Source organism: Lepidochelys kempii, chromosome 12 (genome assembly GCF_965140265.1).
Source record: "Lepidochelys kempii isolate rLepKem1 chromosome 12, rLepKem1.hap2, whole genome shotgun sequence".
Lineage (NCBI taxonomy): Eukaryota > Metazoa > Chordata > Testudines > Cheloniidae > Lepidochelys > Lepidochelys kempii.
The window spans coordinates 25,661,226-25,680,380 of record NC_133267.1 but is presented as its reverse complement, the minus strand read 5'-3'; the positions used below and the strand labels follow the sequence as shown (position 1 = coordinate 25,680,380).

The 19,155-nt window shown below is 45.3% G+C and overlaps 1 protein-coding gene and 1 long non-coding RNA gene across 4 annotated transcripts in view; both read right to left on the bottom strand.

Annotated features, from left to right (window-relative positions):
• Positions 1–19,155, bottom strand: part of DYNC1LI2 (dynein cytoplasmic 1 light intermediate chain 2) — a 61,868-nt gene that overhangs the window by 23,380 nt on the left and 19,333 nt on the right. The gene's annotated exons all lie outside the window — the stretch shown is intronic.
• Positions 2,402–5,273, bottom strand: LOC140896545 (uncharacterized). The gene is made up of 2 exons (XR_012154572.1): positions 3,074–5,273; positions 2,402–2,491 (listed from the first exon to the last, which is right to left on the bottom strand). It is a non-coding gene; the product is annotated as an uncharacterized lncRNA (long non-coding RNA).

Here is a 19,155-nt window from a genome sequence, read left to right as displayed (position 1 = left end):
TGCTGCCAGCCAAAGATGTAAAAGATAGATGGAGTGGGTCAGAACAAGAAATAGACCAGATTTGTTTTGTACTCATTTGCCTCCTCCCCTGTCTAGGGGACTCATTCCTCTAGATCACACTGCAGTCACTCACAGAGAAGGTGCAGCGAGGTAAATCTAGCCATGTATCAATCAGAGGCCAGGCTAACCTCCTTGTTCCAATAAGAACGATAACTTAGGTGCACCATTTCTTATTGGAACCCTCCGTGCAGTCCTGCCTGAAATACTCCTTGATGTACAGGCACCCCCTTTGTTGATTTTAGCTCCCTGAAGCCAACCCTGTAAGCCGTGTCGTCAGTCGCCCCTCCCTCCGTCAGAGCAACGGCAGACAATCATTCCGCGCCTTTTTTCTGTGCAGACGCCATACCAAGGCAAGCATGGAGGCCGCTCAGCTCACTTTGGCAATTAGGAGCACATTAAACACCACACGCATTATCCAGCAGTATATGCAGCACCAGAACCTGGCAAAGCGATACCGGGCGAGGAGGCGACGTCAGCGCGGTCACGTGAGTGATCAGACATGGACACAGATTTCTCTGAAAGCATGGGCCCTGCCAATGCATGCATTATAGTGCTAATGGGGCAGGTTCATGCTGTGGAACGCCGATTCTGGGCTCGGGAAACAAGCACAGACTGGTGGGACCGCATAGTGTTGCAGGTCTGGGACGATTCCCAGTGGCTGCGAAACTTTCGCATGCGTAATGGCACTTCCATGGAACTTTGTGACTTGCTTTCCCCTGCCCTGAAGCGCATGAATACCAAGATGAGAGCAGCCCTCACAGCTGAGAAGCGAGTGGCGATAGCCCTGTGGAAGCTTGCAACGCCAGACAGCTACCGGTCAGTTGGGAATCAATTTGGAGTGGGCAAATCTACTGTGGGGGCTGCTGTGATGCAAGTAGCCCAAGCAATCAAAGATCTGCTGATATCAAGGGTAGTGACCCTGGGAAATGTGCAGGTCATAGTGGATGGCTTTGCTGCAATGGGATTCCCTAACTGTGGTGGGGCTATAGACGGAACCCATATCCCTATCTTGGTACCGGAGCACCAAGCCGCCGAGTACATAAACCGCAAGGGGTACTTTTCGATAGTGCTGCAAGCTCTGGTGGATCACAAGGGACGTTTCACCAACATCAACGTGGGATGGCCGGGAAAGGTGCATGATGCTCGCATCTTCAGGAACTCTGGTCTGTTTCAAAAGCTGCAGGAAGGGACTTTATTCCCAGAGCAGAAAATAACTGTTGGGGATGTTGAAATGCCTATATATATCCTTGGGGACCCAGCCTACCCCTTAATGCCATGGCTCATGAAGCCGTACACAGGCAGCCTGGACAGTAGTCAGGAGCTGTTCAACTACAGGCTGAGCAAGTGCAGAATGGTGGTAGAATGTGCATTTGGACGTTTAAAGGCGCGCTGGCGCAGTTTACTGACTCGCTTAGACCTCAGCGACACCAATATTCCCACTGTTATTACTGCTTGCTGTGTGCTCCACAATATCTGTGAGAGTAAGGGGGAGACGTTTATGGCGGGGTGGGAGGTTGAGGCAAATCGCCTGGCTGCTGGTTACGTGCAGCCAGACACCAGGGCGGTTAGAAGAGCACAGGAGGGCGCGGTACGCATCAGAGAAGCTTTGAAAACCAGTTTCATGACTGACCAGGCTACGGTGTGAAAGTTCTGTTTGTTTCTCCTTGATGAAACCCCCCGCCCCTTGGTTCACTCTACTTCCCTGTAAGCTAACCACCCTCCCCTCCTCCCTTCAATCACCACTTGCAGAGGCAATAAAGTCATTGTTGCTTCACATTCATGCATTCTTTATTCATTCATCACACAAATAGGGGGATGACTACCAAGGTAGCCCAGGAGGGGTGGTGGAGGAGGGAAGGAAAATGCCACACAGCACTTTAAGCACAGCACTTTAAAAGTTTACAACTTTAAAATTTATTGAATGACAGCCTTCTTTTTTTTGGGCAATCCTCTGTGGTGGAGTGGCTGGTTGGCCGGAGGCCCCCCCACCGCGTTCTTGGGCGTCTGGGTGTGGAGGCTATGGAACTTGGGGAGGAGGGCGGTTGGTTACAGAGGGGCAGCAGTGGCAGTCTGTGCTCCAGCTGCCTTTGCTGCAGCTCAACCATACACTGGAGCATACTGGTTTGGTCCTGCAGCAGCCTCAGCATTGAATCCTGCCTCCTCTCATCACGCTGCCGCCACGTTTGAGCTTCAGCCCTGTCTTCAGCCCGCCACTTACTCTCTTCAGCCCGCCACCTCTCCTCCCGGTCATTTTGTGCTTTCCTGCACTCTGACATTATTTGCCTCCACGCATTCGTCTGTGCTCTGTCAGTGTGGGAGGACAGCATGAGCTCGGAGAACATTTCATCGCGAGTGCGTTTTTTTTTTTTCTTTCTAAGCTTCACTAGCCTCTGGGAAGGAGAAGATCCTGTGATCATTGAAACACATGCAGCTGGTGGAGAAAAAAAAAAGGGACAGCGGTATTTAAAAAGACACATTTTATAAAACAGTGGCTACACTCTTTCAGGGTAAACCTTGCTGTTAACATTACATACATAGCACATGTGCTTTCGTTACAAGGTCGCATTTTGCCTCCTCCCACCGCGTGACTACCCCCTCAACCTTCCCCGTGGCTAACAGCGGGGAACATTTCTGTTTAGCCACAGGCAAACAGCCCAGCAGGAATGGGCTCCTCTGAGTGTCCCCTGAAGAAAAGCACTCTATTTCAACCAGGTGACCATGAATTATATCTCACTCTCCTGAGAATAACACAGAGAGATAAAGAACGGATGTTGTTTGAATGCCAGCAAACATACACTGCAATGCTTTGTTCTACAATGATTCCCGAGTACGTGTTACTGGCCTGGAGTGGTAAAGTGTCCTACCATGAAGGACGCAATAAGGCTGCCCTCCCCAGAAACCTTTTGCAAAGGCTTTAGGACTACATCTAGGAGAACCGCAAATGCCAGGGCAAAGTAATCCTTTCACATGCTTGCTTTTAAACCATGTATAGTATTTTAAAAGGAACACTCACCAGAGGTCCCTTCTCCGCCTGCTGGGTCCAGGAGGCAGCCTTGGGTGGGTACGGGGGGTACTGGCTCCAGGTCTAGGGTGAGAAACAGTTCCTGGCTGTCGGGAAAACCGGTTTCTCGCTTGCTTGCTGTGAGCTATCTACAATCTCCTCCTCCTCCTCCTCATCTTCTTCGTCCCCAAAACCTGCTTCCGTATTGCCTCCATCTCCATTGAAGGAGTCAAACAACACGGCTGGGGTAGTGGTGGCTGAACCCCCTAAAATGGCATGCAGTTCATCATAGAAGCGGCATGTTTGGGGCTCTGACCCAGAGCGGCTGTTCGCCTCTCTGGTTTTCTGGTAGGCTTGCCTCAGCTCCTTCAGTTTCACGCGGCACTGCTTCGGGTCCCTGTTATGGCCTCTGTCCTTCATGCCCTGGGAGATTTTGACAAAGGTTTTGGCATTTCGAAAACTGGAACGGAGTTCTGATAGCACGGATTCCTCTCCCCAAACAGCGATCAGATCCCGTACCTCCCGTTCGGTCCATGCTGGAGCTCTTTTGCGATTCTGGGACTCCATCATGGTCACCTGTGCTGATGAGCTCTGCATGGTCACCTGCAGCTTGCAACGCTGGCCAAACAGGAAATGAGATTCAAAAGTTCGCGGTTCTTTTCCTGTCTACCTGGCCAGTGCATCTGAGTTGAGAGTGCTGTCCAGAGCGGTCATAATGGAGCACTCTGGGATAGCTCCCGGAGGCCAATACCATCGAATTGTGTCCACAGTACCCAAATTCGAGCGGGCAACGTCGATTTAAGCGCTAATCCACTTGTCAGGGGTGGAGTAAGGAAATCGATTTTAAGAGCCCTTTAAGTCGAAATAAAGGGCTTCATTGTGTGGATGGGTGCAGGTTTACATTGATTTAACGCTGCTAAATTCGACCTAAAGTCCTAGTGTAGACCAGGGCTTAGTCTTTGATGGATCAAACCACACTAGCAGAATAGTTTTTTTCCGGTGGGGTATTAATTCTTTTGCAGACTCTGATAGGAGAGCATATACAAATCCAAAAAGTTAAAACAAAAAACAAAACAGTTAAGCGGTTAAAAATATAGTAACTATCTGCCATTCAAGAAAATGACACAAGGCGGGACAAAGATTCACAAAGAAGGAAAGCATATGTGTACTAGTTATTTTAAATGTCCTGCCATTAGTAAGCTTCCATTGTCTAAACCTACTGTAGCATAAGATAATGTTCAGTATATAGCCATCCATGCAAAAAAAACAAAAACAAACAAAAAAACCACAACCATCCCTCCCAAACAACTTGTAATTTACAGGATTGACAACACACCCACAAATTGAAATTTTTGCAAAAAATTGACCCTTGCCAGACTCTGCTGTGCACACCACTCCTTTATCCATAAGGAACACAGAAGAGAACTGTCTGCTTCTCTTTTTCCGAAATAATTTTACAATTTACATTTATTTAAATTGTTACAATTTACAATAATTCTCTGTTACACTGAAAGAATATAGTAAAAATAATGGTAAAAACAGTAAGTTGTGAGTCCTTCCCATTCACCATTAGATAAATTAGACAATTTTTCAAGGTCTGTATTTATGAAAGCACGTATTCCCGGGTAATAACCCATATTATGGTAAATATTTTAAAACACTGTTTTGCAAATATTCAAGAAAAACAGGTAATGCTAAGATTAGCTTCCACAAAATGAATAATCACTTTATACGAGATTATATATTAGTTAAATTGCAAAATATTGATAGTTATGAACCACTGAAGCTGTTCCACAGTGAGTGACTTCTTAAACAGGTACTCAGATACATCCTGCCACATTCTCTTGCCCTCCTCAATGAGTGCGCAAAACCTGTTCTGAAGCTCCTATGCCAAGCCTTTTTTGGAGGTATGACAAACCAAAAAGTTAGTGGGATATTCACAAGTGAAAGCCCCCACATTTTTTGAGCCTCAGCATCTCCAGAATAGTTTGCCCAATTTGCCTCAAGTTTTCCAGAAGATTCTACCCTGACTGAACAACATATGAAGTATCAAGTGGAATAGTCTGGCTTTGGCAAAGAAAGATCTGAATTATCATTATGGTACCAGAGTACCTAGGAGGCACAGATGAAGTCATGGCCCAGGACCCCACTGTGTTAAGCACTGAACAAACAGAACAAAGATGGTTCCTGCCCCAAAGAGCTCACATAATCTAAGTATAAAAAAAGAGAACAGATGGTGTCATAAATATAAAGGGAAGGGTAAACCCCTTTGAAATCCCTCCTGGCCAGGGGAAAGCTCCTCTCACCTGTAAAGGGTTAAGAAGCTAAAGGTAACCTCGCTGGCACCTGACCAAAATGACCAATGAGGAGACAAGATACTTTCAAAAGCTGGGAGGAGGGAGAGGAACAAAGGGTCTGTCTGTAGTCGTCTTGGCCAGGGACAGAACAGGAATGGAGTCTTAGAACTTTTAGTAAGTAATCTAGCTAGGTATGTGTTAGATTATGATTTCTTTAAATGGCTGAGAAAAGAATTGTGCTGAATAGAATAACTATTTCTGTCTGTGTATCTTTTTTGTAACTTAAGGTTTTGCCTAGAGGGGTTCTCTATGTTTTTGAATCTAATTACCTTGTAAGATATATACCATCCTGATTTTACAGGGGGGATTTCTTTATTTCTATTTACTTCTATTTTTTATTAAAAGTCTTCTTGTAAAACACTGAATGCTTTTTCATTGTTCTCAGATCCAAGGGTTTGGGTTTGTGGTCACCTATGCAAATTGGTGAGGCTTTTTATCCAACATTTCCCAGGAAAGGGGGGGTGCAAGTGTTGGGAGGATTGTTCATTGTTCTTAAGATCCAAGGGTCTGGGTCTGTAGTCACCTAGACAAATTGGTGAGGCTTTTTACCAAACCTTGTCCAGGAAGTGGGGTGCAAGGTTTTGGGAAGTATTTTGGGGGGAAGGACGCGTCCAAACAGCTCTTCCCCAGTAACCAGTATTAGTTTGGTGGTGGTAGCGGCCATTCCAAGGATAACAGGGGTAATATTTTGTACCTTGGGGAAGTTTTGACCTAAGCTGGTAAAGATAAGCTTAGGAGGTTTTTCATGCAGGTCCCCACATCTGTACCCTAGAGTTCAGAGTGGGGGAGGAACCTTGACATGGTGGCACAGTGGTGGGATTAACCTGAAATCATTTTGAGATCCAGTTGAGATTTTTTGAACTAGAAATACAGATTTTAAAAAGGAATTTTTAGGAAGTCCAGAAGGCAGCTTTGAAACTGAAAGCAGCTTGGTTTCTCTCTGCTTTGTGGCCAAGCAGAGACAAAAGGGGATTATCTTGTGAATTGCAGATTTTCTTTGCCTGGAGGCAGGGTACTTAACTCCTGCAGGGAAATTCACAGTCTTCCAACCCAGAGGTTTTTTTTTTTTTTTTTTCTTTTCTTCCTAAAAGTAAATAGGGGGTGTGTGCTCTACCCATTTGCCTGGAGACAAAAGTGGCAGGGTTTTTTTTAGGATTTTGATTTTTTTTTTGTTTTACAAGGAGCACAGGTTTGAAAAGAAATTTTTTTTTCTTTGGGCTGGGTAAGCAAGTAGTTGGAGGTTTTTTGCTTTAATTTGGGCCCAGAGCAGAGACAAGGGAATTGTCTTTTTCTGTAGGCTGACAATCACTATCAGAGAATAGGTATTCTATTCCAGCACAGCAAAATTTTACAGCCAAGTTTTGTTTGTTTATTTCTAAACCTCGGGTGTAAAGTTAGTTAAAAACAGAGAGGTTAGAATGGCCAAATCCTCAGCTCGACTACAGCTGGAATTAGCCAAATTTCAGGCTGAGGAAAAACAAAGGGAACATGAAAGACAGATAGAACTCATGCAGCTGAAGAAGGAACAAGAAAGGGAGGCAGAACAACACCAAGAGGCTGCCCACAAGAGGGAAATGGAGGCAAGGAAGCATGTGGAGGAGGAGAGGGAAAAAGAGAGGAAGCATGTGGAGGAGGAGAAGGAAAAAGAGAGGAAGCATGTGGAGGAGATGGAGAGGATAAAGGCCCAGCAGAATATACCAACAAACCCTAGCAATCCTTCTCCAGGTACCACTTCCCATCCCAGAAAGTTCCCCACCTACAAGGCAGGTGATGATACTGAGGCCTTCTTAGAAAACTTCGAAAGGGCCTGCCTTGGGTACAACATCTCTACTGACCAATACATGGTAGAGCTGAGGCCGCAGCTCAGTGGACCCTTAGCTGAGGTGGCAGCTGAAATGCCTAAAGAACACATGAACAAGTATGAACTGTTTAAATCCAAGGCGAGAGTCAGAATGGGGATAACACCCGAGCAGTCTCGTCGGAGGTTCCGAGCCCTAAGGTGGAAACCAGACATGTCATTTACCCGACATGCCTACCACATTGTGAAACATTGGGATGCCTGGATATCAGGAGCAAGTGTTGAATCTCCAGTAAATTTGCCCTTCCTAATGCAAATGGAACAATTCTTAGAGGGTGTTCCTGAGGAAATAGAAAGATACATCCTAGATGGGAAACCCAAAACTGTAATTGAGGCAGGAGAGATTGGAGCCAGATGGGTGGAGGTGGCAGAGAAGAAGAAAACTGGTCGCAGTTGGAGCGGAGACCAGAAGGGACCACCCCAGACCACACCCTATTACCGGGGGCCGCCCAAAGCCCCACCTACCTCCCAAAGAACCCTCCAGACCCCTTATCGTCCCACCACCCCGTTCTCCAGCAACCCTCCTCGCCCCCGTGACCCGTCAGCTGGACGATGTTTTAAGTGTAACGAGCTGGGGCATGTAAAGGCCAACTGCCCCAAGAACCCCAACAGATTACAGTTCATTGCACCGGAATCACACCAGAGGTCCACAGGCCCAGATACCTCCCAGATACCCTTGGAGCGGAGGGAAACTGTGAGTGTGGGTGGGAAGAAGGTCACCGCGTGGAGGGACACCGGAGCACAAGTGTCAGCTATCCATGCTTCCTTAGTGGACCCCAATTTAATCAACCCAGAGATCCAAGTGACGATTCAACCCTTCAAGTCCAACTCTTTCAATTTGCCTACAGCCAAGTTGCCTGTCCAGTACAAGGGCTGGTCAGGAATGTGGACTTTTGCAGTCTATGATGATTATCCCATCCCCATGCTGTTGGGGGAAGACTTGGCCAATCATGTGAAGCAGGCCAAGAGGGTGGGAATGGTCACCCGCAACCAGGCTAAACAAGCCGTGAGGCCTAGCTCTGTTCCGGAAACTTCTATCAGGACCCAGTCAGAGGTGATGGACCTGGACCCCAGGCCAATGTCTGCAACAGCAGTAGTGGATCCAGTCCCAGAGACCCAGACGGAACCAGTCCCAGAACCGGAACCAGCCGAACAACCAACACCAGACCCCGTGTCAGCACTGAATCCAGTACTCGCAACCTCAACACCAGAGGGCCCCACCGAACCTGAACTGGCAGCAGCCGATAACCCTACACAAGAGGCTCAGCCGGAGCCTGAATCCCAACATAGTACACCAGCGGAGAGCGGTTCACAGTCAACAGAAACAGCTCCATCCCCTATATCGCTTCCAGAGGGACCAAGCTTAGGTCCACAATCCCATGAGGAACTGATGTCTCCAGCATCAAGGGAACAGTTCCAGACCGAACAGGAAGCAGATGAAAGCCTCCAGAGAGCTTGGACGGCGGCACGGAGCAACCCACCGCCTCTCAGCTCTTCTAATCGATCCAGGTTTGTTGTAGAAAGAGGACTTTTATACAAGGAAACTCTTTCTGGTGGACACCAGGAAGACTGGCATCCTCAGAGACAGTTGGTAGTTCCAACTAAATACCGGGCCAAGCTCTTGAGCTTAGCCCATGATCACCCTAGTGGCCATGCTGGGGTGAACAGGACCAAAGACCGTTTGGGGGGGTCATTCCACTGGGAGGGAATGGGCAAGGATGTTTCTACCTATGTCCAGTCTTGTGAGGTGTGCCAAAGAGTGGGAAAACCCCAAGACCAGGTCAAAGCTCCTCTCCAGCCACTCCCCATCATTGAAGTTCCATTTCAGCGAGTAGCTGTGGATATTCTGGGTCCTTTTCCGAAAAAGACACCCAGAGGAAAGCAGTACATACTGACTTTCATGGATTTTGCCACCCGATGGCCGGAAGCAGTAGCTCTAAGCAACACCAGGGCTAAAAGTGTGTGCCAGGCACTAGCAGACATTTTTGCCAGGGTAGGTTGGCCCTCCGACATCCTCACAGATGCAGGGACTAATTTCCTGGCAGGAACTATGAAAAACCTTTGGGAAGCTCATGGGGTAAATCACTTGGTTGCCACTCCTTACCATCATCAAACAAATGGCATGGTGGAGAAGTTTAATGGAACTTTGGGGGCCATGATACGTAAATTCGTAAATGAGCACTCCAATGATTGGGACCTAGTATTGCAGCAGTTGCTCTTTGCCTACAGAGCTGTACCACATCCCAGTTTAGGGTTTTCCCCATTTGAACTTGTATATGGCCGTGAGGTTAAGGGGCCATTGCAGTTGGTGAAGCAGCAATGGGAGGGATTTACACCTTCTCCAGGAACTAACATTCTGGACTTTGTAACCAACCTACAAAACACCCTCCGAACCTCTTTAGCCCTTGCTAGAGAAAACTTACAGGATGCTCAAAAAGAGCAAAAAGCCTGGTATGATAAACATGCCAGAGAGCGTTCCTTCAAAGTAGGAGACCAGGTCATGGTCTTAAAGGCGCTCCAGGCCCATAAAATGGAAGCATCGTGGGAAGGGCCATTCGTGGTCCAGGAGCGCCTGGGAGCTGTTAATTATCTCATAGCATTCCCCACCTCCAACCGAAAGCCTAAGGTGTATCATATTAATTCTCTAAAGCCCTTTTATTCCAGAGAATTAAAGGTTTGTCAGTTTACAGCCCAGGGAGGAGACGACGCTGAGTGGCCTGAAGGTGTCTATTACGAAGGGAAATGTGCTGGTGGTGTGGAAGAGGTGAACCTCTCCATGACCCTTGGGCGTATGCAGCGACAGCAGATCCAGGAGCTGTGCACTAGCTACGCGCCAACGTTCTCAGCCACCCCAGGACTGACTGAACGGGCATACCACTCCATTGACACAGGTAATGCTCACCCAATTAGGGTCCACCCTTACCGGGTGTCTCCTCAAGCTAAAACTGCTATAGAACGGGAGATCCAGGATATGTTACAGATGGGGGTAATCCGCCCCTCTGAAAGTGCATGGGCATCTCCAGTGGTTCTAGTTCCCAAACCAGATGGGGAAATACGTTTTTGCGTGGACTACCGTAAGCTAAATGCTGTAACTCGCCCAGACAACTATCCCATGCCACGCACAGATGAACTATTAGAGAAACTGGGAAGGGCCCAGTTCATCTCTACCTTGGACTTAACCAAGGGGTACTGGCAGGTACCGCTAGATGAATCTGCCAAGGAAAGGTCAGCCTTCATCACACATCTCGGGCTGTATGAATTTAATGTACTCCCTTTCGGGCTGCGAAATGCACCCGCCACTTTCCAAAGACTTGTAGATGGTCTCCTAGCGGGATTAGGAGAATATGCAGTCGCCTACCTTGACGATGTGGCCATATTTTTGGATTCCTGGGCAGACCACCTGGAACATCTACAAAAAGTCCTTGAGCGCATAAGGGAGGCAGGACTAACTGTTAAGGCTAAGAAGTGTCAAATAGGCCTAAACAGAGTGACTTACCTTGGACACCAGGTGGGTCAAGGAACTATCAGCCCCCTACAGGCCAAAGTGGATGCTATCCAAAAGTGGCCTGTCCCAAAGTCAAAGAAACAGGTTCAATCCTTCTTAGGCTTGGCCGGTTATTACAGACGATTTGTACCGCACTACAGCCAAATCGCTGCCCCACTGACAGACCTAACCAAAAAGAAACAGCCAAATGCTGTTCAGTGGACCGGAAAGTGTCAGAAGGCCTTTAACAAGCTTAAAGCGACACTCATGTCTGACCCTGTACTAAGGGCCCCAGACTTTGACAAACCGTTCCTAGTAACCACAGATGCATCCGAGCGTGGTGTGGGAGCAGTTTTAATGCAGAAAGGACCTGATCAAGAATTCCACCCTGTAGTGTTTCTCAGCAAAAAACTGTCTGAGAGGGAAAGCAACTGGTCAGTCACTGAAAAAGAATGTTATGCCATTGTCTACGCTCTGGAAAAGCTACGCCCATATGTTTGGGGACGGCGTTTCCACCTGCAAACCGACCATGCTGCACTAAAGTGGCTTCACACCGTCAAAGAAACTAACAAAAAACTTCTTCGGTGGAGTTTAGCTCTCCAAGATTTTGATTTCGACATCCAACACATCTCAGGAGCTTCTAACAAAGTGGCTGATGCACTCTCCCGTGAAAGTTTCCCAGAATCAACTGGTTAAAATCGTCCTTGAGATGTGGAAAATATTGTTAGTCTTTATGTACTTGGTAGTATATTTAGAGATGCATGTGTCTTATTAACTCTGTTTTTCCTAGAGCTCCAGGAAGAAATCCCAGCCAGTGTTTCACCCTAGCTGAGATTTGGGGGGCGTGTCATAAATATAAAGGGAAGGGTAAACCCCTTTGAAATCCCTCCTGGCCAGGGGAAAGCTCCTCTCACCTGTAAAGGGTTAAGAAGCTAAAGGTAACCTCGCTGGCACCTGACCAAAATGACCAATGAGGAGACAAGATACTTTCAAAAGCTGGGAGGAGGGAGAGGAACAAAGGGTCTGTCTGTAGTCGTCTTGGCCAGGGACAGAACAGGAATGGAGTCTTAGAACTTTTAGTAAGTAATCTAGCTAGGTATGTGTTAGATTATGATTTCTTTAAATGGCTGAGAAAAGAATTGTGCTGAATAGAATAACTATTTCTGTCTGTGTATCTTTTTTGTAACTTAAGGTTTTGCCTAGAGGGGTTCTCTATGTTTTTGAATCTAATTACCTTGTAAGATATATACCATCCTGATTTTACAGGGGGGATTTCTTTATTTCTATTTACTTCTATTTTTTATTAAAAGTCTTCTTGTAAAACACTGAATGCTTTTTCATTGTTCTCAGATCCAAGGGTTTGGGTTTGTGGTCACCTATGCAAATTGGTGAGGCTTTTTATCCAACATTTCCCAGGAAAGGGGGGGTGCAAGTGTTGGGAGGATTGTTCATTGTTCTTAAGATCCAAGGGTCTGGGTCTGTAGTCACCTAGACAAATTGGTGAGGCTTTTTACCAAACCTTGTCCAGGAAGTGGGGTGCAAGGTTTTGGGAAGTATTTTGGGGGGAAGGACGCGTCCAAACAGCTCTTCCCCAGTAACCAGTATTAGTTTGGTGGTGGTAGCGGCCATTCCAAGGATAACAGGGGTAATATTTTGTACCTTGGGGAAGTTTTGACCTAAGCTGGTAAAGATAAGCTTAGGAGGTTTTTCATGCAGGTCCCCACATCTGTACCCTAGAGTTCAGAGTGGGGGAGGAACCTTGACAGATGGATACAGGAAATTAGACAGCAAGCACAAGGAAACAAGGAGACAGTGTGAGTCAGCATGATGGGCTGTAGTCTTAGCATACCAGTGGACTAACCATTGTCAAGTATTTTGTAGGTATCATGGCAGTGAAAAGTTTGAAGGAGGTCAATGAACTGAATGTTTATGGGGAAGGGAGCTCCCAAGTATGAGGGGCAGCATGGGAGAAAGCACAAAAGTGCCTGTTTGAAAATTTCACAAGTGGGTGATGGAGGCTGTCATCATGGGCCCATCAGAGAAAGAAGCTGAACTTTTGATACTGAATGAGAGATGATAGGTAGGATGGATAGGCAGGAAAGGCCTTGGCAGTGAAGACAAGCAGCCTATGTTTGATATAATAAAAAATGGGTAGCCAGTGGAGAGGGAAGACAAGGTCAAAACAACAGGCTAAAAGAGTGATCTTAACAGCAGCATTCTGAATGGATACAAGTGGGGCAAGATTGCCTTTGTCAAGGCCAAGGAGAAAGATACTGCAGTAGATGGATGCCCTGATTGTCGGAGCCCTGGGCGCCTGGGACCCCTGCAACGAGCATGTGCTGCGGACCCTGCAGGATCAGTCCACGCTACACACTGCTCATGCAGCACCTCATGGTCTCAGGGACAGCTACACCGAACACATCACTGGACACCGACAGTAGCAGGAGGCATGCGCTGGAGCGACATCATGCATTGACTACGAGAAAGGGACCCAGAGACCATATGAACTGGAACCATAAACTCACTGAATGTTATATCTCACCAAAATGAGGGTCAATCCATCCTCATCATTGTATCCACATATTATACTCCAAACCGGAACATAGCGATTATATGAACATACGTTCATATCTCAATGTCTGTACTTTGACCCGTTAACCTTTTACCCCCAATCGGAGATATTGCAGTTTATGTATTCCTTACACCATCCAATCTTAAACCGAACTTCGCACCCCTTCATAATCTGTCCGTTATTCCTTGATAACCAGAAACATCTATGTTTAAACTCTGTACTCACTTTTTTTTTTTTTTAAAACATCTTAATAAAAAATTTTATATTGAGATCTGAGAAAAGAGCCTGGATGAGCGTTTTGACTGTGTGGACAGATAGGAAAAGCCTTATCTCAGACGTTATGCAGAAAGAATCTGCAAGATTTTGACCAGGTTTACACTTGGAAGCGTGGACGTATGTTACATCAGCAATACTGAATCTACACTAGGTGCCGCTGTCAGCATAGCTATGTGGGTCAGGCAACCACATTTCATCAATCCCCTGACCAAGACATCTGCTGCCAAAAGCACTTTGTGTGGACCAGATTTAACACAGGCTGGATGTGAGGATCTAAGGAGCTCTTGAGTCAAAGATGATGGCAAGGTTACAAGCAGGATGGTGGTGTTGTCTACATTGATCAAGAAAGGTGGGAGAGGAGTTGGGGGAATAGGAACAGTCATACTGGGTCAGACTAATGGTCCATCTATTCCAGTAACCTGTCTTTCAACAGTGGCTGGTGCCAGATGCTTCAAATGAGGATGAACAGAACAGGGCAATTTATCAAGTGATCCATCCCCTGTCATCCAGTCTCAGCTTCTGGCAGTTAGAGGTTTAGGGAAACCCAGAGCATGAGGCTGCATCCCTGACCAGACTGGCTAATAGCTACTAATGGACCTATCCTTCATGAACTTATCTAATCATACTTTTGGCTTTCAAAACAGCCCTGGGTAACAAGTTCCACAGGTTGATTGTATATTGCCTGAAGAAGTACCTTCTTTGTTTTAAACCTGTTAACTATAAACCGAACTTAATTAATTAATGCTTTTAATTTCATTGGGTGACCCCTGGTTCTTGTGTTATGTGAAGAGGTAAACACTTCCAAAGTCACTTTCTCCACATCATTCATGATTTTATAGACCTCTATCATATACTCTTAGTCGTCTCTTTTCTAAAATGAACAGTCCTAGTCTTTTTAATCTCTCCTCATATGGAATCTGTTCCATTCCCCAAACAGTTTTGTGCCCTTCTCTGTACTTTTTCCATTTGCGGTTTTTTTTAGATGAAATGACAAGAACTGCATACAGTATTCAAGGTGTGGGCATATCATGGATTTATATAGTGGCATTATGGTATTTTATGTGTTATTATCTAGCCCTTTCCTAACAGCTTTGCGAACTGGGACCGCTAACAGGGAGTTTCAAAAGGGAGTTTGGAAAGGGGAGTGGAAAGGGGCGAGGTACACTTGCCATTCTTTAAAACTTTCAACTAAACTAAAATCAAAACTTCTTGATTTAAACAAAAACCATACCATTAACCTAGGTAGCTGTAGGAGAGAATGCAGGCAGAAGCCCAGCAGCAGAGTGGGGGCTATCCTGTTTATTGCACTCAGTGTAGCATGTATGATTACCTGCCCTGTGGGTGGGTGGAGTATGTGTGCATTTGGTGCAAGGAGCTCCTGGCTCTCAAAGACCGTGTACTGGGTTTGGAGGCCAGGGTGGCTGAACTGGAGGAGCTAAGGAAGGCAGATGAGGTATGTTGATGATGTTTCCGGGACACTGTAGATTTGTCCCACCTCCGGTTGGACAGCCCCTGTGCTGTTAAGGAGGATGAAAGGCCCAGAGAAGAACAGCAGTCAACAGGAACAGAGGGAAACCTTCCCATAGTTGGGAACCTCCTTCCAGATGATGCTGGGGTATCCACTCGCACTGAGGTTACCTCTCCAGGGGAGGAAACTCCAGTCATTAGGAAAAGGCAGGTGTTAATAATGGGAGATTCGATCATTAGAAACATAGATAGCTGGGTTTGTGATGACTGGGAGAACTGTATGGTGACTTGCCTGCCTGGTGCAAAGGTTGCGGATCTCTCGAGGCATCTAGATAGACCTATGTGTAGTGCTGGGGAGGAGCCAGTGGTCGTGGTACATGTAGATACCAATGACATAGGGAAGGGTAGGAGAGATGTCCTGGAGGCCAAATTTAGGTTGCTAAGAAAGAGACTGAAATCCAGGACCTCTATGGTGGTATTCTCAGAAATGCTTCCAGTTCCATGCACAGGGCCAAGTAGGCAGGCAGAGCTTCAGAGTCTCAATGCGTGGATGAGATGATGGTGTAGAGAAGAGAGGTTTAGATTTATTAGGAACTGGGGAAACTTTTGGGATAGGGGGAGTCTATACAGGAAGGACGGGCTCCACCTAAACCAAAGTGGATCCAAACTGCTGGAACTTAACATTAAAAAGGTTGCAGAGCAGTTTTTAAACTAAGAGATGGGGGAAGGCCGATTGCTGCAGAGGCGCACGTGGATCAGACAGAGACTTCTCTTAGAGGAGAGTCTACGGATAGAGATTCTTTAGGTTTTAGTCAGGAGGAGAAGATGGAAGAGGATGAAGTGGGCCAGATCAGACGAGAAACATTCACATAAAGAATATGACATCAGAAAAAGGCAGACAAATAAACAGTAACAAGTTTTTAAAGTGCTTGTACACAAATGCTAGAAGTCTAAAGAATAAGTTGGGTGAACTAGAGTGCCTCGCGTTAAAGGAGGATATTAATATAATAGGCATCACAGAAACCTGGTGGAGTGAGGACAATCAATGGGACACAATCATTCCAGGGTACAAAATGTATCGGAAGGACAGAACAGGTCATGGGGTGGCAGGGAAGGGGGTGGCACTATATGTGAAAGAAAATGTAGAATCAAATGAAATTAAAATCTTAAATGAATCCACATATTCCATAGAATCTCTATGGATAGGAATTCCATGCTCTAATAATAAATCCCTACTGTTATATTCTTATCAACCACCTGACCAGGACAGTGACAGTGACAATGAAATGCTAAAGGAGATTAGAGAGGCTATCAAAATAAAGAACTCAATAATAGTAGGGGATTTCAATTATCCCCATAATGACTGGGTACATGTCGCCTCAGGATGAAATGCAGACACAAAATTTCTCGATACTTTAAAGGACTGCTTCTTGGAGCAGCTGGTACAGGAACCCACAAGGGGACAGGCAACTCTCGATCTAGTCCTGAGTGGAGCACAGGATCTGGTCCAAGAAGTAACTATAACAGGACTGCTTGGAAATAGTGACCATAATATAAAAACATTTAACATTCCTGTGGTGGGAAGAACGCCTCAACAGCCCAACACTGTGGCATTTAATTTCAGAAAGGGGAACTATGCAAAAATGAGGAGGTTAGTTAAACAGAAATTAAAAGGTACAGTGACTAGAGTGAAATCCCTGCAAAGTGCATGGACACTTTTCAAAGACACCATAATAGAGGTTCAACTTAAATGTATACCCCAAATTAAAAAAACACAGTAAAAGAACTAAAAAAGTGCTTAACAACCACGTAAAAGAAGCAGAGAGAGATAAAAAGGCATCTTTTAAAAAGTGGAAATCAAATCCTAATGAGGTAAATAGAAAAGAACATAAACACTGCCAAATTAACTGTAAAAATGTAATAAGAAAAGCCAAAAAGGAGTCTGAAGAACAGCTAGCCAAAAACTCAAAAGGTAATAACAAAATGTTTTTTTAAGTACATCAGAAGCAGGAAGCCTGATAAACAACTAGTGGGGCCCCTGGACGATTGAGATACAAAAGGAGCACTTAAAGACGATAAAGTCATTGCAGAGAAACTAAATGAATTCATTGCTTCAATCTTCATGGCTGAGGATGTTAGGGAGATTCCCAAACCTGACCCGTCTTTTGTAGGTGACATATCTGAGGAATTGTCACAGATTGAAGTGTCACTAGAGGAGGTTTTGGAATTAATTGAGAAATTTAACAAGTCACCGGGACCAGATGGCATTCACCCGAGAGTTCTGAAAGAACTCAAATGTGAAATTGCGGAACTATTAACTATGGTTTGTAACCTGTGCTTTAAATCAGATACTGTACCCAATGACTGGAAGATAGCTAATGTAACGCCAATATTTAAGAAGGGCTCTAGAGGTGATCCTGGCAATTACAGACCGGTAAGTCTCATGTCAGTACCAGGCAAAGTAGCTGAAACAATAGTAAAGAATAAAATTGTCAGACACATAGAAGAACATAAATTGTTGGTCAAAAGTCAACATGGTTTCTGTAAAGGGAGATCATGTCTCACTAATCTATTAGAATTCTTTGAAGAGGTCAACAAACATGTGGACAAGGGGGATCCAGTGGACATAGTGTACTTAGATTTCCAGAAAGCCTTTGACAAGGTCCCTCACCAAAGGCTCTTATGTAAATTAAATTGTCATGGGATAAGAGGGAAGATCCTTTCATGGACTGAGAACTGGTTAAAAGACAGGGAACAAAGGGTAGGAATAAATGGTAATTTTTCAGAATGGAGAGGGGTAACTAGTGGTGTTCCCCAAGGGTCGGTCCTAGGACCAATCCTATTCAACTTATTCATAAATGATCTGGAGAAAGGGGTAAACAGTAAGGTGGCAAAGTTTGCAAATGATACTAACCTGCTTAAGATAGTTAAGACCAAAGCAGACTGTGAAGAACTTCAAAAAGATCTCACAAAACAAAGTGATTGGGCAACAAAATGGCAAATGAAATTTAATGTGGATAAATGTAAAGTAATGCATATTGGAAAAAATAACCCCAACTATATATACAATATGATGGGGGCTAATTTAGCTACAACTAATCAGGAGTAAGATCTTGGGAGTCATCGTGGATAGTTCTCTGAAGATGTCCTCGCAGTGTGCAGCGGCAGTCGAAAAAGCAAATGGGATGTTATGAACTATTAAAAAAGGGATAGAGAATAAGACAGAACATATCTTATTGCCCTTATATAAATCCATGGTACACCCACATCTTGAATACTGTGTACAGATGTGGTCCCCTCATATCAAAAAAGATATACTGGCATTAGAAAAGGTTCAGAAAAGGGCAACTAAAATGATTAGGGGTTTGGAACGGATCCTATATGAGGACAGATTAAAGAGGCTAGGACTTTTCAGCTTGGAAAGGAGGAGACTAAGGGGTGATATGATAGAGGTACATAAAATCATGAGTGGTGTGGAGAAAGTGAATAAGGAAAAGTTATTTACTTGTTCCCATAATATAAGAACTAGGGGCAATCAAATGAAATTAACAGGTAGCAGGTTTAAAACAAGTAAAAGGAAGTTCTTCTTCATTCAGCACACAGTCAACCTGTGGAACTCCTTACCTGAAGAGGTTGTGAAGGCTAGGACTATAACAGGGTTTAAAAGAGAACTAGATAAATTCACGGAGGTTAAGTCCATTAATGGCTATTAGCCAGGATGAGTAAGGAATAGTGTCCCTAGCCTCTGTTTGTCAGAGGGTGGAGATGGATGGCAGGAGAGAGATCACTTGATCATTACCTGTTAGGTACACTCCCTCTGGGGCACCTGGCATTGGCCATTGTCGGCAGATAGGATGCTGGGCTGGATGGACCTTTGGTCTGACCCAGGATGGCCATTCTTATGTTCTTATATCTCTAATATTCTGTTTGCTCGAAGTGTAACGGCAGCCAAAAAAGCTGATGTTTTAAGAAAACTATCCATAATGATTCCAAGATCTCTTTCTTGAGTGGTAACAGCTAATTTAGATCCAATCATTTTGTATGGATAGCTGAGATTAAGTTTTCCAATGTGCATTACTT